Source organism: Oryx dammah, unplaced genomic scaffold (genome assembly GCF_014754425.2).
Source record: "Oryx dammah isolate SB20612 unplaced genomic scaffold, SCBI_Odam_1.1 HiC_scaffold_23, whole genome shotgun sequence".
Taxonomy (NCBI): domain Eukaryota; kingdom Metazoa; phylum Chordata; class Mammalia; order Artiodactyla; family Bovidae; genus Oryx; species Oryx dammah.
This window is the reverse complement of record NW_024070207.1, coordinates 99,877,172-99,902,901: the sequence shown is the minus strand read 5'-3', so window position 1 is coordinate 99,902,901 and position 25,730 is coordinate 99,877,172. Positions and strand designations below refer to the sequence as shown.

The 25,730-nt window shown below is 36.2% G+C and overlaps 1 pseudogene; it reads right to left on the bottom strand.

Annotated features, from left to right (window-relative positions):
* Positions 1 to 15,968: 15,968 nt before the first annotated feature.
* The window catches only part of LOC120881681, a 53,820-nt pseudogene continuing 44,058 nt past the window's right edge, over positions 15,969 to 25,730 (bottom strand).

The following is a 25,730-nucleotide window of genomic DNA, read 5'->3' as shown; positions in this document are numbered from 1 at the left end:
TCATTTTTTCTGGAGTTATTTCTCCACTGACCTCCAGTAGCATATTGGGCACCTACTGACATGGGGTGTACCTCTTTCAGTGTCCTACCATTTTGCCTTTTCATACTGTTCATGGGGTTCTCAAGGCAAGAATACTGAAGTGGTTTTCCATTCCCTTCTCCAGTGGACCACATTCTGCCCCAGGTAAATAGCAAGGAGGGAACACAGCTCCACCTATCAACAGAAAATTGGATTAAAGATTTACTGAGCATGGCCCTACCCATCAGAACAAGACCCAGTATCCCCCCTCAGTCAGTCTATCCCATCAGGAAGCTTTTATAAGCCTCTTATCCTTCTCCATCAGAGGGCAGACATACTGAAAACCACAATCACAGAAAACTAACCAATCTAATCACATGGACCACAGCTTTGTCTAACTCAATGAAACTATGAGCCATGCCATGTAGGGCCACCCAAGACGGACTGGTCATGGTGGACAGTTCTGACAAAACGTGGTCCACTGGAGAAGGGAATGGCAAACCACTTCAGTATTCTTGCCTTGAGAACCCCATGAACAGTATGAAAAGGCAAAAAGATAGGAGACTGAAAGATGAACTCCCAGGTCGGTAGGTACCCAATATGCTACTGGAGATGATTATATTAGGTTGGAAAATAACAAGGTGATTAAAATAAGCTTCTCTGCAAGAATATTTCAGTCTGGTCCATCTTGCTAACCACAGCTTTACTTGTCTACTGTTTGGCAGCTTAATTCAAGTTAACAAACATTTATTCTTAATAAATGAGTTTGTGTGGGGAAATCAAAGTTAAATAAGACATGTACTTAAAAAAATAATAAAAAAAAAGACATGTACTTGTCCAGTTAAACTAAATATATTAGCATTTTGCCAGTTTTCCAAGAGCAAAATGCAAGTATAATATGAGATTATTTTAATAACCAATGAAACCAAGACTATAGCTAGGGAGTGTTTTTGTTTATTAGTCTCCATTTTATCTTTATAAAAAGGCATGCTACCCAGATGTTCAGCAAACTCACAAACGGGAATGCCACAATTCTTAATAAGTATGAGGAATAATGCATCTCTTCTTCCTCTCAGAATGATGGACTTTAAACGAATCTAAAGCATCATCATAATGACAATCATCTGGTTAAATCATGCTGTTGAAATAATATGGTAAGGAACTTCTTAATAATGAGGAATGTTACCTGATAGAGAGAATTCGAGGAAGAGCAATAATACAAAATTATTAACAGATTAAATTTTAGCAAATAAGGTCACTCATTTGTTTAGATATTTTACACTGCTGTTGCCTTAAAACAGAGGAGTACCTGAAGGTATGTTTTACTAGTGTGGATAACTTTGGAGTCTTCTAAGGACTGGTTTTAAAACATCTTTCCAGAGCTAATTAAAAAGAAAAAAAAAAACAGTTATTTCCACTGTAGATTTGAATCTGTGAGTGATCTACAGGTAAAGGTAATCTATAAAAAAATATTAGGGCAGCCTTAATGGCAGTTTGTTTTATATAAGAAAGAAATACACATACTTGCTGAAAGCTTTTACAGCATCAGTAGCTTGCATCTGCTAATAAAAACAGCCTACAGTTCCTGAGAGCTCATCATATATTAGGCATCAAGTTAAGATATTTACATGAATTACCTCATTTCTGTCTCATAACAACATGATGTAATGCTATTATTACCTGCATTTTACAGATAATCACAGGGAATCCAAAGATATGCATTAATTCTATGATGTCCCACAGCTTAATAAGTGACAGAACTTTAAACACAAGGACCTGTGCATTTAAACATTAGTCTATATGGTAATGAGTAAAAGAGTTTACAAGCCCTTAGAATTATGATAATGTGACAAAATCTGCTGTGAGAATGTAGGAGGGGAGAGATCCTACAAACCTGGTTTAACAGTAATCTCACTTCAGTAAAGCACATATATAACAAGATCAATCAGTTAAGTATCAGTAACACAAATTGACATGGTCTCAAAAGTCAAAGAGATTACTGAAATTATTCTAATAATGACAACAAATATGAAGACAGAGCATTCTGCTTTGTATTAATGTGACTGCATAGGTACAAAAGGTGAACGATGGCTTGATTGGGCAGAAGACAGCTTCTGGGATCTTTTGAAGAAAATCATTAGAGACAGGAGATTAAAACAGAAACATGAAATGTAAATAGGAAGAATTTTAAATGGCTAGTCGAGTGAGCACATATAACCAATCAATATAATGTTTAATAAGAAATAAAATTACATGAATGAGCATTGATTTTCCAACCCAACAATCTGTGATTAGTAACAATGTATGATTTCTTTGTTGCTACCAATCTGAACTTCATAATTTAAGTAAAACTTTCCAATCTCTTTTACTTCTCTAGAGGTCTCTAATAAAGTTCTAGGATATAGAATCTGTTTTTCTATATTCTCCCAAAGTTTGCTTTTTTTGTTTCTAAATGTAGAAAGTGTGAGAGTGGCAGGCCCCAGTAGTCATTGTCATCCAATGAATTAGAAAAGGATGAATTTATTATAGAACATATTCACACATTTAAGTGTCTTCTCTAAGAATTCACCTAAATCTTTTTGTTTTTTGTCATAGAAAGTGGAAGCTTAAACTGAAAAGAAGGAAATTGGCAAGCCGGGTTAAGGAGGTAAGGAGATTAATGAAACTGTCCATTTTGGCACCCAGATAGGGCAAAAAGAATGTGTTTCTAGGATTGTGCTTAAAGAATAAGAGACTATAGACAATAAAGAAAATAAAGAACAAAATGAAAAAGAAGGAAAGATGGAAAGCTGGAAAGACTAAGACTTTGAGACGGCATTCTGCTGTCAGAGAAGTATGAACTGAATCATGAGCAGGAGAAAGTAGAATTCACTGCAATAATAGTGGTCTAGGAACTGAATGAGGAGATTATCAGAAGTATCATTAGCATCAACATAGACTCTTCCCTGTATACCTAGGTGATTTGCTTTGTTTTATGGATTCCACATGTGCAGTATGCCAAGACCTTTAAATAATATAAAACAAAATCTACATTTCCATAATACCTTAAATGTAATATCCCATGGTAGTCAGTTTTTCTTATTTTCACCTCACATAGAGCCCTTCTTATTATAACTGCAAAATTCATTCAGACAGTTCCCCTCTTATGCCAAAACATCTTAAGACTATGAAAGATAAAGAGGTCAAGGTGTTAGGTGTTAAGGTGTTAAGACATTTTAGAATTGGAAGATTTGACTATGATCATGTCCCTTAGGTTTAAGAAAAGCCAGTCTGAAGTGTGTTTGTTAAAAACACACAGAATTTAGCTGATTTGAGGCCTAAGGGCAGTCAGAAAGAACAAAGGGGACATAAAATATATATTCAGGTTATTTAAAATATATATACAGGAGTTCAGGGATTGGGCCTCACTTGCCTTCATATGGCTGCCATGAAGTCATTTGGAGAACAAATATATACATTTGTCTTGGGTGGTTAAGTTCATTAAGCTATGGAAGGTCAGGTGTCAGTATGGGAAATAATTGAACTTCCATGGTCAAGCAACAGCAATTCAGTGGCTCTGAAAGGTAAAAAGGAAGTGACATGTATGTGTGCCAGTAGGAATCTAGCGCCACATGCTCAAAGCTAGCTATGTCAACATATCTTTCCCTAGCTGTACAAAATACTCCTACTGATTTATTTTTTTCTTTTTTTTAAAGGCACGTAAAATTCTGTATTGGTTGAAGTTTTAAAAATCCATTGATGCTTATCAAACTATGAGTTGTTTTGTGTCCTAAAGTTATAAAATGAGCAAGTTTATATTTTTGCTCCTACTTTATAATAATATACTTGCTATCTCATTTTTGTTGGAAGAGACTAATATATTTAATATATAATAAATTAGAATCTAAAGTGCATAATGGGAACTGAAATTATTAGAGTTTGAAGAATGGGGTGATATTTGTGAAATTACAGCTATTTATCACTGGACTTCATGTTCAAAAATATCTCTTCTGATGGTGATTATAATTTTTGTGTGTGGATGTGATTGAGAAGCAAATATGCGATCAGAATTTTAAGGTGATCATTTAACTTTTTTACCAACATATTATTTCCAAAGTTCTATTAACAAGTGTCCTTAACTAGAGAATTAATTAGATATTTCTAAAATATCTCATATTTTTTATTTATTATTTAGAAAGGAATGATTGAAAGACCCAAGGAATTCTCAAATCTAGATAGTGAATAAATCAAAAGTAAAAGTAAAATCTCCTTTCCTCCAGCCAAGTTCTTGAATATAAAGTTGACAAATGTTTCCTTAAAGCAGCAAAATATCAGGCTGATCAAATCACTACTGCTCTATGAGTTGGAGTGTTTTTCTTTTAAGGGTGTTTCAGTGTGACCTTTTGGATCCTCTCATACTCTCCACCTTTATAGTTTCAGTTTGGTCTGTTGAGGTGTAACTCTACCTATGTTTCACTTCCATCATATATGTGTTGTTAATAGTGAAAATGATTGCTCAAACAAACTCAACTAAAATGTGAATTAAATTCTTGTTGCCTTAAATACCAGTCCTAAAGTGAAAACTTACTCTAATCTCTCAGGTTTATTATGCCCAGATTTTTTTTTTTTTACTGTCTGACTAACACTGACATGTAGGCCCTGTCTTAGTTTTAGAAAGATTTGAGCCTTTTAAAAGAGGGAATCCATAATTGCTATCTATATTCAAGTTAATCTGTCTGCCCCTATAGATCTATTTTATGCCCCAGTTCTAGTAACTTGACTTCTTCTTGAGATCAACTCTCACCTTATGATTCATGATCCAGAGTCCTATTGGACTCTGTTATTAGCCCTGATAGGACTGGGATTCTAATTTTCTCATGCCTGCATCCTTGCCTCTTGAGATGTGATTCCAAACTTCAAACCCCATGTTTTAGGTCTGGCTTCCTGTTTCCAAATTCTTAACACATACCTCAATATATCACTTCCTTGTAGGCCCCTCTTTTTTCTGCCCTGTATACTAGGTAGCTCCTCAGGCTGACCAGTTGCCTTTCAGTTTCTCTCAAGATAACTGAATATCCTGTCTGAATGGACTTCTTCACCTTATCAGCAATTTTTTTCTCTAGTAAGTACATCTAGTTCCAAGTCCAAGCTCTCTAGGACTGGCCCCATGTCTTGTAACCAAAACTTCTGTGGTGAGCCATTCAACAGAGAAAACTGAATTTTTCCATATTCTAGGAATTTGTTCAGAACTTTCCACAAATCTTTTATTCTCTCAGAAAATTACAAGATTCCTATCTCCAAAATTCACTAGACATAAGAGCTATAAAGATTTATCCATTAACATCATTTGATATAAGACTTGGGAAGTAAACACATAATAATGTGGTTAAGATGCACATTTCTATTTCTGAAACAGTAATTTTTATAATGACGCAAAGAAAATAGTACCAAGCAAAATATAAATCTTCAACAGAAGCCCCCCAATTTCTAAGAATACACTCAAAATCAATAACTCTTTTTGAGAGGCACTAGATCAAGGATTTCAAGAATGTGAGTCAGACAGAAATGGATAAAAAAAAATTGATTCTACATTATATTTGCTGTATGACCTTTGATAAGTGTTTCCTCCATTTCACCATCTGTCTACATAACCCTATTTTTAAAATATTAAATGAGTTAATTTATATAAACTGCTTAGCAGTGCCTAGTATGCAGAATATATTTAATGAATAATAGCTAATATTGCTATCATCTTATTATTACTAATTACTAAATTCCTATAGCTCTTTACCTTTATTTTCATTTACCTTATTCTGAAATGCCTTTGATGACATTCACTTATAACACTTTTATCACAGACTATATGTGTGGGAATTCTTAATATTTCATCAGGCTGTGGTATTTTGCTTTTTTAAAAGGATGTGTTGAGATATGTAGAAAAGACAAATGAGAACATTAAAAAGGTGCATTTCAAGTAGTTTGTTTCTTGACAATACATTCAAAGCACAGGAAAATCTATTCTTTCATATGCATTCTTTTGAAACTGCTTGCCCAGAGAGACTGCAGGATCATCCATCATTTCCTACTGTTTCTACATCCATCACATCTTTTTCCTCTGCTTTCCATATGACCTCTTTAGCTTTTCTGATTGTAGCAGCAAGCAGAACTAATCATGAATAAATTCAGATTTGGGACAAAGGAGAAGCACAGTGGCCAGATTTGACCTTAGGTCTCTGCAGCTCATGGCCCTCAGGGTATTCTTATGTATCAAGAGAAAGAGCTTATTACATCCCAGCTGCGTACAGGCTAGGGTGAACATTAGAGAGAGCAAGTTAAATGGGCATGATCTGCTAGCTCTGACAGGCATCTTTAGGTGTTGATTATGTAGCATTTATCAAATGTCTCCTTTGCTGTCTCTGTCAAAACAAACCAAGGGTTCTACTTTGAAAAACCTTGTGTCTTAATAAGATCAAAAAGAAAATAGCCAGAGTAGATATATACAGGAGACACTGGAGATATATATATATCTATATATATCTATATATAGATATATAGATATATCTATATATAGATATATATATATAACTGTAAGGAAAGTAAACAAATAGAACAGCTCTTTTTCTGATGTAATACTATGGCACTGGTATTGCTGAGTTAAAATGTTGACAGTAGAGAGAAATTCGCGATAATATGGTGGTAGAAACTATTGCAAAAACATCCCCATTTCACCTTTTATACAGAAGTCCCCTTTTTAGATTTCATTTTCTCTGCAAGTCAGAAAACGTGCATTAAACATATGTAATATTTCCAAAATTGTGCTCTTTGGGAGTGAGGTTCAAAATAAAGTAGAATTCCTCTTCAAAAATCTAGGAATTCTTCACCTTTAGGGACAGGAGACATATGTACTTAAAACAACCAGCAAACAGTCCTAATAAAATATTAAATTCTACATGTTATCAAACAGACAACAGGGGTAGAATGAGGCTGGAAAAGAAATTAGAGAAAACACAAATAGCTTAAAAATTATGGATTCAATTAAATTGTAACTGAAGTTTTAGTGTCAAATTTAAAACATTGTTTATATAGAGTTGTTACCTTTATTCTTAATTTTTCTTTAAACTAAAGAATTATGAGATAATACTCAAGATTTGCAAATATTATTTAAATCCAAAAAACAAAGTCCATTCCTTCATAAAATAATGAAAAAGAAAAGAAAAAAGGCGGGGGGGCTTTTGCGTAGATTGATGCACTGTCTTATTCTAGGTGACAAAATTATAAAGGCAGTGATTTATTGGTGATCTCTGGAAAAACCCCAAATTTAAGGCTCAGACAGAGGAAGGGAATCCAGAAGACAAGCCAGAGGCAGAGTGTTTGCAATGGTCAGAGGAGAGACAGGAATATAGAGGCCCAATATACTAATTTTCTACTGCTTTTTTGGAAATGTTGTCATTGTTATCGTTGTTGTAAGAGCACTTAACAGAAGATTTACCCTTTTGATAAAACTTTAAGCATTCAAATACTGTGTAACAAACTACAACAAATTCGGCAGCTTAAAACAACATCCATTTATCCCATCACAGTTATATTGGTCAGAAGTCCAGTCAGGGACAAGATCTCACAGCCAAAAATCAAAGTGTCAGCCAGCTTGATCTATTATCTGGAGACTCTGGGGAAGAATCTGTGTACAAGCCTATTCAAGTTGCTGGCAGAATTCAGTTCTCTATAATGGTAGGCCTGAGGTTCTCATCTTCTTGCTCACCATCATCCAGAGGCCAACTTAAGGGTGACCACATTCTTTCACACATGCTCCCCAAATGTCCACATCTTAAGCTTTCGTGAGTTGATTCCTTCTCACGCTTTGAATCTCTCTGACTTCCTTTTCTTCAACCAGATGGATAAAACTCTATTTTAAAGGGCCCACCCAAATAATTTACATATTTTAAGGTCAACTGACTTGAGACTTTAATTACATATGTATGATCCCTTCACAACAATTCCTAGATTGTTGTCTGATTGAAGAATCAAAGGAGAGGAATCTAGGGGTGGAGACATCTTTAGAATTTTGCCTACCACATCAGTAAATAAAGAAAAAAGATTTTAAGCACAGATAGGGGTAGGGGATTAAGAGAAACAAACTACTAGTTATAAAATAAGCTACAAGGATATATTGTACAACATGGGGAATATAGCCAATATTCATAAAAACTAGATGAATATAACATTGAAAAATTATGAATCACTATATTATACACCAGTAATTTATATAGTATTATACATTATACTTAAATTTTAAAAAAGAAAAAATAACAAATGGATAAACAAAGTATAAGTAGCTGTGGCAGGTTAAAGAAGGTCAAGTACTAAGAAAAAGACACTGTACTGTTAATCTGGTGGATCATGTTCACTTTTGAGTGAGCTAATCTGGCAGAGTGATGAGGTTGAATAGACTATCAGAAGAGTGAGGAAATTATAAGGAAATGAAGATTGAATAGGTGGTTAAAAGCATAGACACTAACTATAGCATAGTAAAGAAGAAATACAAATTGATTCCTAGATACATTTAAAATAACATTGAAGAACCACAAAGATGAATAGAAAAAATTTTAAAGCACTTAGACAGATTACCTGAGAGAAATGAGAATTAAACTAACAAAAACAAAACAAATTAAAAACTCAATAGCAATAATGAAAGCCAGATAGAGAAATATTATTTTCAAATTGGTGAAGAAAAAAGCTATCAACCTTATAGTGTGCGCCTTGCAAAGTTGTCTTTCAACAAGGAAAACAAAAACATTTTAACATACATGAAAAGAGATTTTACCATAAATAAGCCTGCACTGAAGGAACTTCTAAAGGATCTGATGAAAATGCTTAACACTGAGGAAAATAAAAGATTAAAATGTAGGCATGTCTAACAAGTACTTTCCATATAAAATAAGAATAATAACAAAATAGCAACAGAAAGTCTAATATGTGTAGCTCAAAAAAGGGCAGATACTTAACACAATAAGACATTGTCAAACTGGGATGATAAAAGTTAAAGAGTTAAGGTTTTTGCATTGGTCAGTAGGTGTTTGAATCATTAACTTTAGACTGTGTTAAATATTCAGGATAAAATATCCACTATAATCAGTAAAAGAAAAATGCTGTAATTTTCTTTCAAAACTAACAGAAGGAAAAATAGGTGAAAGAAACCAAACATAGCTCAATCAATCCCCACATAAACAAACCAAAAAAACAAGAAAGGAGAAAAGAAGCACCTCAGAGAAAATGAAACAAATACAAAAGGAAAAGTAAATTTATAGAAAGAAATCCAGGCAGTACCTGTATTTATTATCCTTCTTGTCATGTATAAATAAAATCTATATGGCTAAAAGCCCACACACTGCACCTGCTTGTAGTATTTATTGTGGAAACCCCATGGAAATAGAAGCAATAACACGTGTGCAAGTACTCTGTTGCCCACTGAATTCTTAGGCAATGAAGAATATTCACATTAGCCCACAGACTCTGAAAGAAGATCTTCAACACGTGAGCTATGCATTTTTAAAGCATCATTAATCCATGGGAAGCATTAGTCGCTCCCATGGTTAGATCAGCAACCAGGCTACAATAGCAATTTGACAAGGTAGAATCTTGACTCCAGCCCTGCCTTGCAATCTCAGCATTCATGGCAGGTGGGTAGCATTATCTGTCCCTTCTACTTCAAGCCATGTGAGTACAGCCATGCACTATATCAATATAGCAGCAAGATTTGAAGTGTTCTCTTCATATGATCAGGAGCTGAGGTTCAAACCTTATTATGTACCAGAAACGATTTTCTTAGTCAGCAGGCCATAATTCTTCTCCACAGAGCTTTAAAGGAATATGTGAACTCAACTTTTGTTTCAGGGGAACAACCTGCAGGAGACCAGTCTGAGGAAAGCTAACCTTAACCTTTCAAGAACATATGAACTGAACTTATTAATTAAGATGTATATTTTCAGGTTAAACAAAAATATAAAATTTAAGCTATATTCTTTTTATAATAAATGCACCTAAAACCCAAAGCTAAGTAAAGATTAAAATTAAAGTAGTTAATAAATATATATCAGTTAAACACTAATGAAATTACAGTTGAGACAGTTATACTAATATCAGAAAAAATAAACCTAAACAATATGGATTTAGTGGTCCACTGGAGAAGGGAATGGCAAACCACTTCAGTATTCCTGCCTTGAGAACCCCATGAACAGTATGAAAAGGCAAAATGATAGGACACTGAAAGAGGAACTCCTGGGAAGGTAGGTGCCCAATGTGCTACTGGAGATCAGTGGAGAAATAACTCCAGAAAGAAGGAAGGGATGGAACCAAAGCAAAAAAAAATACCTAGTTGTGGATGTCACTAGTGATAGAAGCAAGGTCCGATGCTGTAAAGAGAAATATGGTATAGAAACCAAGAATGTCAGGTCCATGAATCAAGGCAAACTGGAAGTGGTCAAACAGGAGATGGCAAGACTGAATGTCGACATTCTAATAATCAGCGAACTAAAATGTACTGGAATGGGTGAATTTAACTCAGATGTCCATTATATCTACTGCTGCAGGCAGGAATCCCTTAGAAGAAATGGAGTAGCCATCATGGTCAACAAAAAAGTCCGAAATGCAGTACTTGGATGCAATCTCAAAAATGACAGAATGATCTCTGTTCGTTTCCAAGGCAAACCATTCAATATCACGATAAACTAAATCTATGCCCTGACCAGTAATGCTGAAGAAGCTGAAGCTGAAGGGTTCTATGAAGACCTATAAGATCTTCTAGAATTAACACTCAAAAAAGATGTCCTTTTCACTACAGGGGAATGGAATGCAAAAGTAGGAAGTCAACAAACACCTGGAATAACAGGCAAATTTGGCCTTGGAGTACAGAATGAAGCAGGGCAAAGGCTAATAGAGTTCTGCCAAGAGAATGCACTGGTCATAGCAAACACCCTCTTCCAACAACACAGGAGAAGACTCTACACATGGACATCACCAGATGGTCAACACCGAAATCAGATTGATTACACTCTGCAGCCAAAGATGGAGAAGCTCTATACAGTCAGCAAAAACAAGACCGGGAGCAGACCGTAGCTCAGATTATGAACTCCTTATTGCCAAATTCAGACTGAAATTGAAGAAAGCAGAAAAAACCGCTAGACCATTCAAGTATGACCTAAATCAAATCCCTTATGATTATACAGTGGAAGTGAGAAATAGATTTAAGGGCCTAGATCTGATAGATAGAGTGCCTGATGAACTATGGAATGAGGTTCGTGACATTGTACAGGAGACAGGGATCAAGACCATCCCCATGGAAAAGAAATGCAAAAAAGCAAAATGGCTGTCTGGGGAGGCCTTACAAATAACTGTGAAAAGAAGAGAAGCCAAAAGCAAAGGAGAAAAGGAAAGATATAAGCATCTGACTGCAGAGTTCCAAAGAATAGCAAGAAGAGATAAGAAAGCCTTCCTCAGTGATCAGTGCAAACAAATAGAGGAAAACAACACAATGGGAAAAGCTAGAGATCTCTTCAAGAAAATTAGAGATACCAAGGGAACATTTCATGCAAAGGTGGCTCGATAAAGGACAGAAATGGTATGGACCTAACAGAAGCAGAAGATATTAAGAAGAGGAGGCAAGAATACACACAAGAACTGTACAAAAAAGATCTTCACAACCAAGATAATCACGATGGTGTGATCACTCACGTAGAGCCAGACATCCTGGAATGTGAAGTGAAGTGGGCCTTAGAAAGCATCACTACAAGCAAAGCTAGTGGAGGTGATGGAATTCCAGTGGAGCTATCTCAAATCCTGAAAGATGATGCTGTGAAAGTGCTGCACTCAATATGCCAGCAAATTGGGAAAACTCAGCAGTGGCCACAGGACTGGAACAGGTCAGTTTTCATTCCCATCCCAAAGAAAGGCAATGCCAAAGAATGCTCAAAATACCACACAATTGTGCTCATCTCACACGCTAGTAAAGTAATGCTCAAAATTCTCCAAGTCAGGCTTCAGCAATACATGAACTGTGAACATTCTGATGTTCAAGCTGGTTTTAGAAAAGGCAGAGGAACCAGAGATCAAATTGCCAACATCCGCTGTATCATAGAAAAAGCAAGAGAGTTCAGAAAACCATCTATTTCTGCTTTATTGACTATGTCAAAGCCTTTGACTGTGTGGATCACAATAAACTGTGGAAAGAGATGGGAATACCACCAGACCACCTAACCGGCCTCTTGAGAAACCTATATGCAGATCATGAAAAAACAGTTAAAACTGGACATGGAACAACAGACTGGTTCCAAATAGGAAAAGGAGTATGTCAAGGCTGCATATTGTCACCATGCTTATTTAACTTCTATGCAGAGTACATGATGAGAAACACTGTGCTGGAAGAAGCACAAGCTGGAATCAAGATTGCCAGGAGAAATATCAATAACCTCAGATATGCAGTGGCATCACCCTTATGGCAGAAAGTGAAGAGGAACTAAAAAGCCTCTTGATGAAAGTGAAAGAGGAGAGTAAAAATGTTGGCTTAGAGCTCAACATTCAGAAAACTAAGATCGTGGCATCTGGTCCCATGAAATAGATGGGGAAACAGTGGAAACAGTGCCAGACTTTATTTTGGGGGGCTGCAAAATCACTGCAGATGGTGACTGCAGCTATGAAATTAAAAGATGGTTACTCCTTGGAAAAAAAGTTATGACCAACCTAGATAGCATATTCAAAAGCAGAGACATTACTTTTCCCACTAAGGTCCATCTAGTCAAGGCTATGGTTTTTCCAGTGGTCATGTATGGATGTGAGAGTTGGACTGTGAAGAAAGCTGAGTGCCAAAGAATTGATATTTTTGAACTGTGGTGTTGGAGAAGACTCTTGAGAGTCCCTTGGACTGCAAGGAGATCCAACCAGTCCATTCTGAAGGAGATCAGCCCTGGGATTTCTTTGGAAGGAATGATGCTAAAGCTGAAACTCCAGTACTTTGGCCACCTCATGCAAAGAGTTGACTCATTGGAAAAGACTCTGATGCTGGGAGGGATTGGGGGCAGGAGGAGAAGGGGACGGCACAGGATGAGATGGCTGGATGGCATCACTGACTCGATGACCGTGAGTCTGAGTGAACTCCAGGAGTTGGTGATGGACAGGGAGGCCTGGCGTGCTGCGATTCATGGGGTCACAAAGAGTTGGACAAGACTGAATGACCGATCTGAACTGAGTGAAAGTCGCTCAGTTTTGTCCAACTCTTTGCAACCCCATGAACTATACAGTACATGGAATTCTCCAGTCCAGAATACTAAAGTGGGTAGCCTTTCCTTCTCCAGAGGATCTTCCCAACTCAGGGATTGAACCCAGGTCTCCCACACTGCAGGTAGATTTTTTACCAACTGATATTCAGGGAAGCCCTCATACATTGCTAATGGAAAAGCAAAACGATACTGGCTCTAAGAATTTGAATTAGCAAAATTACACATGCATTTTCTCTGAGACCCAGAAGTCCCACTTCTAGGCTTCTATTTCCAAGATACACTCAGAAACATGCATAAAGCTACTTCTCCACTAATTGCAAAAGCAAAACAGTTGCAAAAAAAAAGAAAAAGAATGAAAGAAATATCTTACACTTTTCTGGGAACCTTTTGGGTAACAAGTGTGGGAATTTATATGCACACTCATACACATGAACATATATGGTTGCTAATATTTTCCAAAAGACAATAGAAGGATAAACCAAAATAGTAAATTTGGGAAAGAAGACAAAAGAGAGGTAGTGGGAAGAACAAAGATAAAAACTAGGCATTTTTCAATGTGATTTGTGTTATAGTTTTGACCTTAGCACAGTCTTCATTTGTTTATACATGTGAAAAATAACATTAAATAAAATAGAAAAAAGTGAAGCAATCCCTAACACAAAAAATAAATTGAAACTCATTAATTTGCCAACAAAGGTCTGTCTAGTCAAAGCTATGGTTTTTCCAGTAGTCATGTATGGCTGTGAGAGTTGGACTATAAAGAAAGCTGAGTGCTGAAGAATTGATACTTTTGAACTGTGGTGTTGGAGAAGACTCTTGAGAGTCCCTTGGACAGCAAGGACATCCAACCAGTCCATCCTAAAGGAAATCAATCTTGAATATTTATTGGAAGGACTGAAAGCTAAAGCTGAAACTCCAGTACTTTGGCCACCTGATGTGAAGAACTGACTCACTAGAAAAGACCCTGATGCTGGGAAAGATTGAAGATGGGAGGAGAAGGGGATGACAGAGGATGAGATGGCTGGATGGCATCACCAACTGGATGGACATGAGTTTGAGCAAGCTCTGGGAGTTGGTGATGGACAGGGAAGCCTGGCATGCCGCAGTCCATGGGATCGCAAAGAGTTGTACACGACTGAGCGACTGAACTGACTGACTGACTGATTATCACTTTATATCAAATTTGTGGCCTAATGGCAAATATATTTACCTCAAACATTTTAAAATAGAATGTTGACTTTATATACCTGCTGCTGCTAAGTCACTTCAGTCATGTCCGACTCTGTGTGATCCCATAGACAGCAGCCCACCAGGCTCCCCCGTCCCTGGGATTTATATGCCTAAGCATATAAAAATGAAAATCACAGAATCTTAGGTTGCACTATTGGGATCATTCTAAAACTCTTGTAAAGATATATACATACTCCACCATACACAGAGTAGAATAAACCATATACGCAATTACACTTATATCACTAGGAACCAAGATCTTCAGCATAAAAGACAACATCAAGATACAAATAAAATGTGAAACAGAATCCTATAATGTCCATTTTTTAAATATAAATTTACTGATTTTAATTGGAGGCTAATTACTTTACAATATTGTATTGGTTTTGCCATACACCAACATGAATCCACCAGGGGTGTACACGTATTCCCCTCCCTGAACCCCCCTCCCACTTCCCTCCCCATACCATCCCTCTGGGTCATCCCAGTGCACCAGCCCTGAGCATCCTGTATCATGCATTGAACCTGGACTGGCAATTCATTTCATATATGATAGTATATGTGTTTCAATGCCATTTTCCCAAATCATCCCACCCTCGCCCTCTCCCACAGAGTCCAAAAGACTGTTCTATACATCTGTGTCTCTTTTGCTATCTCTCATACAGGGTTATCGTTACCATCATTCTAAATTCCATATATATGAGTTAGGATACTGTACTGGTGTTTTTCTTTCTGGCTTACTTCACTCTGTATAATAGGCTCCAGTTTCATCACCTCATTAGGACTGATTCAAATGTATTCATTTTAATGGCTGAGTAATACTCCATTGTGTATATGTACCACAGCTTTCTTATCCATTCATCTGCTGATGGACATCTAGGTTGCTTCCATGTCCTGGCTATTATAAATAGTGCTGCGATAAACATTGGGGTACACATGTCTCTTTCAGTTCTGGTTTCCTCAGTGTGTATGCCCAGCAGTGGGATTCCTGGGCCGTATGGCAGTTCTATTTCCAGTTTTTTAAGGAATCGCCACACTGTTCTCCATAGTGGCTGTACTAGTTTGCATTCCCACCAACAGTGTAAGAGGGTTCCCTTTTCTCCACACCCTCTCCAGCATTTATTGCTTGTAGAATTTTGGATAGCAGACATTCTGACTGGCAAGGGGGGCAGTCCTCTACTATAATGTCCATTTAAATGTGGAAAATTAGTAATATGAAATTAGAATGTATAGATTTACTTACTTTTGTAGAAATGTTCTTTTCCATTAACTTTATATTTCCATTTTCTGTTTAAGAGCTTGAGAGGGAGCAGCTTGAGACCAGTCAGTTATCATATTCAGCATGGAAATGCTGAATAGGGACAGAGGGCACTGCCTGCCCTCAGACTAATCTGCAACCTTGACTTTAGTAGCAGTAAACTCTGGAACTCGATAGGTCCATTCACCCTGAAGTTCCTCCTCAGAAAGTAGAGGTTAGGCGCAACCTCCTGTTGAGTTCACGCGGGGAAACATGCTGTGCATGTGCAGAATCTCCGGGTCCAGCAGCCACTGCGTCAGCCCCAACTGAAGGTGCTCCCTTGTTGCTGAATGGGGCAGCAATGTCTACATAGCCTAGAGGAGAATCTGTGTTACACAGAACAATAGTAGACAAGTTAACTTAAGACGCCTCTGGGAGAGGCAGATGGTCAGTTCTGGGATATGTAACCACAAGAAGTCGAGGCTCCTGGAACGCTGCCTGGATCTGGTTAGTGAAGTTTCCAGAACTGAAGTGGCCAGCAATAGAGGTGGCCTGAGTATTAGCTACAGATTTCAGTGCGTCCCACTGGCCAGTATTCCTGAAGGAGATGATGCCAATATCAGATGGATTTTCAGTGGCAACCATGGCGTGAGCTGCTGGCAGAAAATTCTCCCAGGGTCTCTTCATACTTAAGATGTAGATGCCACCACTTTCCTTTTTGTAGATATAATGTTCCATTTGAAAGTCAAGGTTGGTGCCACCTGAGTAGGTTCCTGTGGCAAGGAATTTAGGTAGAGTCTCATCCTTCTTGTGCACTACCGCCAGGCAAGTACTTCAAACATTGTGAATGCTCGCCTTTCTGACAGAAACTGAAGACGACAACATTTGGACTCCTCTTTGAATAGTGTGGAAAGGTAGAATTTATTTTTCTCCTTGTAAGATAAACAAAATACATGTGTTATTAGCTCTCCACTGAAATGCCCTAAAAGCTGTGACAATCCAGTAGAAAATGCAAACTTACTACCCAGATATAGTTTCCAAATATTATTTTCCACTTACAAAAATTACCAGGGTTTCTTAAAATATATCTGTTATCAGAAAGACTTTTGGACTGTGTGGGAGAGGGAGAGGGTGGGATGATTTGGAAGAATGGCATTGAAACATGTATACTATCATGTAAGAAACGAATCGCTAGTCTAGGTTCAATACAGGATACAGGATGCTTGGGGCTGGTGCACTGGGATGACCCAGAGAGATGATATGGGGAGGGTGGTGGGAGGGGGATTCAGGGTTGGGAACTCATGTACACCTGTGGTGGATTCATGTCAATGCATGGCAAAACCAATATAGTATTGTAAAGTAAAAAAAATTTTTTTCAAATAAAAAAATCAAAAAAAAAAAAAACAAAAAAAGAAATATTCAAGGTAAGCCTGATCATCTTGTCACTTCTGAAATCCTGTACCTAGACTTCCTCATAGACCATGAAAGGACACATGAAGGGGCAACTTGAAAGGACTCTCGTTAGCCAAACATAGGATCATTTGAGCTTCAAATAGAATGAATACTGAAATACAGCAAATCTAATGAGTTGGCCAAAAAATGTGTTCAGGCTTTTCCAAACAATGGTACAAGAAAACCCAAATGAACTTTTTGCCCAACCCAACATTAAAATTGATAATTACACTTAATATCCTACTTATTCTTAATCCCTCATTTTTCATCTGTTGAGATCCTGCTTAGGCAACCAGCTCGTTATTCGAGGAAATTCATACATATAGTAAAATAATCAATAGGAATTGCATAGCACTACTTATAAAATATTCACACTGAATCAATTAGACATCTAGATTAACTGTTATGTGAAATTTTGAAAAAGTGGGGATAAATGAAAATTTCAAAGTCAATATAAACAGAATAGTATGTGAACAATAGGATAAACCAAATATAGAAGTTAGGAGATAATAAATGTAAGATCTGGAAATTTATGCAATTCAAGACAAATGCAAAATAAAGAGAATAAGCAAGACAAAAGTTGATTATTTTAAAAAGATAACACAAAAATGTTGGCAAAATTAATCAAGAAGAACAGCAGTACATATAAACAATATGAGGGAAGAAAACGGAGAAAAGACATAAGTAGAGATAATACTCAGATTACCTAGAGAGAACAAGAAAAACTTTATGATAAGAACCTTGAATATTTAAACAAAATATTCAATTTCCTAGAAACTGAGTTTTAATAATTGACTCAAAAACATTGTCTTTTAACAAATACATTGAATCAGTATTTTAAAATGTAAAATAACAAATACCAGGCCTAAGGTTTTCAGGAAAATTCTGTCAATTACAAAGAGAAGATAAATATAATCTTAAAAGCACATTTCCAGAGAAGAGAAGGGAAAAAAATAAATTACTCCACAATTCACTTAATGATGCAAATATAACCTCAATAGCAAAATTTGACCATAGCAGGCTAACAAAAAGAAATTAGAGACAAAAGCACTTATTAACATAAAGATCTTAGATAAAATGTTAACAAATTTATCCCAGCCGTATGTAAGAAGCATAATCTCGGACTCTTTTGTTGACTATGATAGCTACTCCATTTCTTCTAAGGGATTCTTGCTCACAGTAGTAGATATAATGGTCATCTGAGTTAAATTCACCCATTTCAGTTCATTTTTTAGTTCGCTGATTCCTAAAATGTCGATGTTCACTCTTGCCATCTCCTATTAGACCACTTCCAATTTGCCTTGATTCATGGACCTAACATTCCAGGTTCCTATGCAATATTACTCTTTACACCATCGGACTTTACTTCCATCACCAGTCACATCCACAATTGGGTGCTATTTTTTCTTTGGCTCCATCTCTTCATTCTTTCTGGAATTATTTCTCCACTGATCTCCAGTAGCATATTGAGCACCTACTGACCTGGAGAGTTCATCTTTTAGTGTCCTATCTTTTTGCCTTTTCATACTGCTCATGGGATTCTCAAGGCAAGAATACTGAAGTGGTTTGCCATTCCCTTCTCCAGTGGACCACGTTTTGTCAGAACTCTCCACCATGACCTGTCTGTCTTGGGTGGCCTTACACGGTATGGCTCATAGTTTCATTGAGTTAGGCAAGGCTGTGGTCCAAGTGATCAGATTGTTTAGTTTTCTGTGATTATGGTTTTCATTCTATCTTCCCTCTGATGGAGGAGGATAAGAGGCTTCCTGATGGGAGAGACTGACTGAAGGGGATATTGGGTCTTGTTCTGATGGGCAGGGCCATGCTCAGTAAATCTTCAATCCAATTTTCTGTTGATGGACTCATTTGAAAAGATCCTGATGCTGAGAAAGATTGAAGGAGGGAGGAGAAAGGGATGACAGAGGATGAGATTGTTGGCTGGAATCACTGACTCAAAGGACATGAGTTTGAGTAAACTCCGGGAGTTGGTGTTAGACAGCAAGGCCTGGTGTGCTACAGTCCATGGGGTCACAAACAGTCAGAAACAACTGAGCAACTGAACTGAACTAAATAAGCATAATACATCGTGACCAGTGGGCTGTTTAGAACTTTTCAAGATTGAGTTGTGTTTGCCTAACAGTACTCTTAACTGTCATGTTGAGAAGAGACTGACATGTGAGAAGAGGCAGAAGGTGGGAAATAGTTAGGAGCAGTGTTGCCAGATAAAATTTTGATTGACTAAATCTGGCAACTCTAGCTAAGAGGTTATTGAAGTAATTGAAATGAGATATGTTGTCGGCTTGTACCAGGATGGTGGCAAGGCAGATGGTGAGCAGTGATCAGATTTTGGAAAAATTTTAATGTCAAATTCAATAGGCTTTGATAGTCTGGATATGGATTATTTTCCATCTTTCTATCATCACTTGCCCAGCACTGTGCTAGGCCATTATCGTCCTTTACTGCAGTTCTGAAACAGCCTCCTAATTGCTCTGTTGCCCCAGTCCTGTCCTTCTACAGTTCCAATTTCCAATTTAAATAGTATTTTGAAAAATAGAAATCTGATTATTCACCAAGTCCCTTCAATTACTAACTTTTGCCTTTTGGATAATGTCTGACTCCTAGAAATCAATAACTATCACTCCAAAAGGCTATCACTTCCACTATGCAACCTCTACCTTCTGTCTAGCTGAGTCCTATTCATTCTCCAGTTCTTAACCTAAATGCGGCGTTCTCAAGAAGACCATCACTCAGACAGGTTTTATTCCATTGCCATTGGTTCCCATAGAATTCTGGTTTCTCCTACCTTCAGGATGAATGTTACCATTCATCAAACTACATTATAATCATTTATTTAACTGGATGTTTTATCAACTGTTTTGTAATTTGGAGAGGAGGGAATTATAAGTATTTTACTTACTATCATATCCCTAGAACTTGAAGAATGTTTGACACAGAGTACATAGTAAATAAATATTTTAGATGAATTGTTAATAAATTAGCTAGTTAAGTATTTGCATTTCATATTTGCACGAGGATTATTAAGATCTCCAAGAAAACAAATGGTATACTTCATAACAGCACACCAAATGGTGTTCATTTTTATATTTTCTAAAAATAACTTCATATAATGAATTTTTCTTTTACTTAAAGCATAAATTTATATATATGTCTTGCTGTTGCTAAGTTGTGCTTGATTCCTTATGACCCCATATACTGTAGTCCACCAAGTTCCTCTGTCCATGGAATTTCCCAGGCAAGACCCATGTCTCCAGCATTGGCAGACAGATTCTTTACCACTGAGCCACCAGAGAAGCCCAAATATATATATATACACACATCAGTTCAGTTCAGTCACTCATTCGTGTCTGACTCTGTGATTCCATGAATCACAGCACGCCAGGCCTCCCTGTCCATCACCAACTCCCGGAGTTCACTCAAACTCACATCCATCCACTCAGTGATGCCATCCAGCCATCTCATCCTCTGTTGTCCCCTTCTCCTCCTGCCCCCAATCTCTCCCAGCATCAGGGTCTTTTCCAATGAGTCAACTCTTTGCATGAGGTGGCCAAAGTACTGGAGTTTCAGCTTTAGCATCATTCCTTCCAAAGAACACCCAGGACTGATCTCCTTTAGAATGGACTGGTTGGATCTCCTTACAGTCCAAGGGACTCTCAAGAGTCTTCTCCAACACCACAGTTCAAAAGCATCAATTCTTCAGCACACAGCTTTCTTCACAGTCCAACTCTCACATCCATACATGACCACTGGAAAAACCATAGCCTTGACTAGATGGACCTTAGTGGGAAAAGTAATGTCTCTGCTTTTGAATATGCTATCTAGGTTGGTCATAACTTTCCTTCCAAGGAGTAAGCGTCTTTTCATTTCATGGTTGCAGTCACTGTCTGCAGTGATTTTGGAGCCCAAGAAAATTAAGTCTGTCACTGTTTCCACTGTTTCCCCATCTATTTTCCATGAAGTGATGGAACCGGATGCCATGATCTTAGTTTTCTGAATGTTGAATTTTAAGCCAACTTTTTCACTCTCCTCTTTCACTTTCATCAAGAGGCTGTTTAGTTCTTCTTCTCTTTCTGCCACGAGTGTGGTGTCATCTGTGTATCTGAAGTTATTGATATTTCTCCCAGCTGTCTTGATTCCAGCTTGTGCTTCATCCAGCCTGGGATTTCTCATGATGTACTCTGCATATAAGTTAAATAAGCAAGGTGACAATATACAGTCTTGATGTACTCCTTTTGTATTCGGAACAAGTCTGTTGTTCCATGTCCAGTTCTAACTGTTGCTTCTTGACCTGCATACAGATTTCTCAGGAGGCAGGTCAAGTGGTCTGGTATTCCCATCTCTTGAAGTATTTTCCTCAGTTTATTGTGATCCACACAGTCAAAGAATTTGGCATAGTCAATAAAGCAAAAGTAGATGTTTTTCTGGAACTCTCTTGCTTTTTCCATGATCCAGTGGATGTTGGCAATTTGATCTCTTTTTCCTCTGCCTTTTCTAAAACCAGCTTGAACATCTGGAAGTTCATGGTTCATGTACTGTTGAAGCCTGGCTTGGAGAATTTTGAGCATTACTTTGGTAGCATTTGAGATGAGTATAATTGTGCAGTAATTTGAACATTCTTTGGCATTGCCTTTCTTTGGATTGGAATGGAAACTGACCTTTTCCAGCCCTGTGGCCACTGCTGAGTTTTCCAGATTTGCTGGCATATTGAGTGCATCACTTTGACAGCATCATCTTTTAGGAATTGATTGCTGATATCAATAAATTTTAGTTAATTGGTTAATTTTAATGATAAAGGAAAGTAATGTGTATAACATCCATTTTCTGTTAAGAAATTATCTTTTTATGAAGAATAAAATTGTACCTTTTCAATATTTGTTATGTTTATGAAAATTAAGACCCTACAGAAACAAATTGATTATAATTGGTAATTTCCCACCCTATGTAGGAAGGAAGAAAGAAATTTCAAATGGTTTTTGCAAGATGAATGAGCTAAATATCATATTCTTCATTGACCAAACCCTAAACTCTCTGAATGATGAAACTAAATATAATTAGATGATAATGTCTTACTTATCTACAATTTTGATTACAAATCAGATCAGTATACAATATTTAGTAGGCAGAAAACTATAGAGCATTGGACAAGTGAGAATTTAAAAAACTGGTGACTTTGGGAAAGCTCAGCAGCATATAGGATATCAAAATTTAAGAAAAAAGTCTCAAGTTTAACATTACTTAATCCTTATTATTAAAATAAAGGGATTAGGAGCTACAATTTGAAGTACCTTAAAGGGCACAACTGTATCCCATACCCCATTCAAGAAGTAATTAGTTGATATCCAGAACCTACAATTTTGATTGGTTTTCTTGATGTTTGGATTGTTTCCAATCTACGTACCAAGATGACCATAGCTGTCAACTTCTGAAGTCTGCTTGGTGAGACAGAATTACTCTGTTTCATTAGAACAGCTTCCTTAAAGTAAAAAGCGCCATCAAAAGTATATAAAGATTTTAAATATTTTAATATAATTTTGCAAAATTTCATTCAGAAAGTCTGTAATAATATATACCTTAAAAAGTAGTGTATGAGAGTAATTTTCCCATGTATGTGTATATCCAAGACAACTGGTTGTCTCTCCAATGTCTATTCTCTCATTCTTTACTAACAGAAAGCACATTTTATTCTAGATTTCAATGTGCTAAGACCGAAACTAAATTTCCTAGTGCCCGTGTACCCAAAAGTGAACAACAAGGTGAAGCATAGTTTAGGTAAGTCTTCTCGATATCCTCTATCCTTAACAAGACATGATGTTAGGGATATAGCAGCAATCTTGGAACCAGAGAACTTGATAACCAAAATAATTTGCTAAGGATGATGATAATCTTGAGAATGAATCCTTTTTTATTTCCTCTTTGGATCCTATCTCCCAGTTATGCATTCTATAAATACGTTAAGTTCAAGCACCATACAAAGTTTGGCCCACATTTTTATCCTCAATGCCTAGCATACTGTCTTTCTATAATAATGGTACTACAGAGAGCAATCAATAAATATTTGATGAACAAATTAATGAATATAATAATTCATATTTTTACTCGCTAGAATATATCTTCCAGTGTTTCTTGTGAAGGAACATGGTGGTTCACTTTCTCTGCCCTACATGCCACCTGTGTATGTTGACAGACTATCTGGAATATAAATTTTTTTTTACTTCTTTTTTCTCTCAAAATATTGTAGATTTTACTCTATTCTCTTCTTCATTATTGCAAATGTTCCAAAGTCTATTTTTTTTTAATTCCCTGAAGTAAAATTTTTATTTTCTGCTTCCTTGATTATAGAATTATTAATTTTTCATGAAATGTCTCACAAATTCACTAGAATGAGATATTTTTCTTGGTAAACACTTCATCTTATAAGTCAAACCTTTCTTCAATTGTGTGATATTTTACTAAATTAAATCTTATATTGCTTTTCTTTCATTATCTTTTGGTTTTGATCTCCTCCTTAGGAAGATAAACTTTCTCATTCTATCTTCCCCATGTCTTTTCCTATAGTTTTAATTGTCATACTCTCTTTTCTGTTTTTCTGCATTCAGAGAAAGTATCCTTGGTTTGCCTTCCATATGATGGATTCAGCTTCCCCACACCATCACTACAGTTCACTGTTTCTAAGACTGGATTTCAATCTGCAATATTAAACCCTTTGCCATATTTTCTTGTCTCATTGCACTCTATTCATTTCTTTCTGACTTTAAAATCAACTCAAATTTTGATTATGGGTTCTTGTATTTTCATCATAGACAAGAGCGTATCAGTGTCTTAAAATTAATTTCACTTCATGTGGTACATTTTTATCCAAAAAAAAAAAAAAGAGTTTTCTTTATTTCATTTTTGTGGTTGTTGCTGCAACTTGTGATATGCATGAAATAGAAGATATGAAACTTTGGTGTTATGTCAGTATCAGGTCTAAATCAGTGAATTCTCCTTTCTTATAATAACCTGCTATTGGAATTATTTTCTTAATTTGCAAAACAAAGAGATAGCTAATTAGCCCATTCTATAGCTGGTACATAATATTTATTATTATTGTTACTATTTTGTAATTATATCTGTTTTATGTAAGTTTTCTGGTCTAAAGGAAGGATATCTTGGTTTCACTACCTGGTTATATGCCCACTAGAAAGAGATTTTCTGGATATCATCAGAAACTCTTTTCTTTCACTAGCAGAGATGGTAAATAAAGAACTTTATGTATTCTCCAAAGGACACCATTCTCACAGCTCTCTCAGCTCAGACAAGGCTGATTATGGAACGAGAAACATGGATAAGGTGGATTGGGAGGACAGATGATACAATCCTCCCTTTTTTTTCCAGTGGGAAAGTGAAGGTATTTAATAAACACATGAGTGAAAATTTTGTGGTCCCTTCTTCCAGCCGTATCTCTGTTGTCCACACCAACATCCTGCTTTATGACCTCACTTACACTTCAGTAAATAGAAATACTTCTTTAAGCTTTGCAGACTGAAGATTCCAAGTTTCCAATGCTGTTAAAAGTTTGAAACTTTTGGGAGGATTTTGATGTGTATTCCAATGATCAAAACCAAATAGTAGTTATAGTATTACGTGCCATCATAGCCTGAAAATCCCTACATAATATTTACAATGTTCTTAAGGATAAAATTATTACAGGTTCCAAAGACTAACTGACCAAGACTCTTCTGGTACACAAATAAATGGAATATTTAGATCATCTATCAGTATTCTATTTCTTTTGTACTTCCAATTAAATTTTAAGCTTCAATAATATATTATGTTTATATTTATAGTCCAAAATATCCACTAGAATGTTAACATATATTACAGATTAAAAATATATATTCATAGGCAATGTCAGATATTTTTCTTTCCTTTATTCAACTGTACACTGAACAGTTTAGTTAGCATTTATGGGAAAATAAATATGTTTAATCAAACTGAATAGTTGGTAGTGAAGTAATACTACCTAATAACTTATTTTCACACTGGTAATTTTTTGTTTGAATTCACTACATAAAAGGCAAAGCCTCCCAGAAGTTAGAATTTAGTTTTTGCAGGTATTTAATTATTCTTCAACACTAACAGCTTTTGATTGTATCTTTCTCAATAGGAGAAAATGTTGTCATTCTCCTACCAATGTAGTCACAGTACATGTCCTAAAATGAAACTCCTGTTGCTAGAATAATTAACATAAGTGTATGTAACAAGTCTGTGGGAATTATTTAATGTCACAATTCATACTTGTTCACTGATTTAAAGTAGAAAAAGTATTTCTCTTTACAACATATTTTGTTTTCTGAAGGGTTTTGGTAGAATAGGTACATGAATAATATTTTAACAACCTTTTCAGAGTTTTTAAAACTGAATTATTAGTTAAATATAGATTATATTTATTTTAGTGTATACTTTCTATGATTAATAACAGAATTTAAGAGGACCTATAAAATATATAAGGAAAGTACTAAAATGGAAAGAAAAATCTTTATAAATTA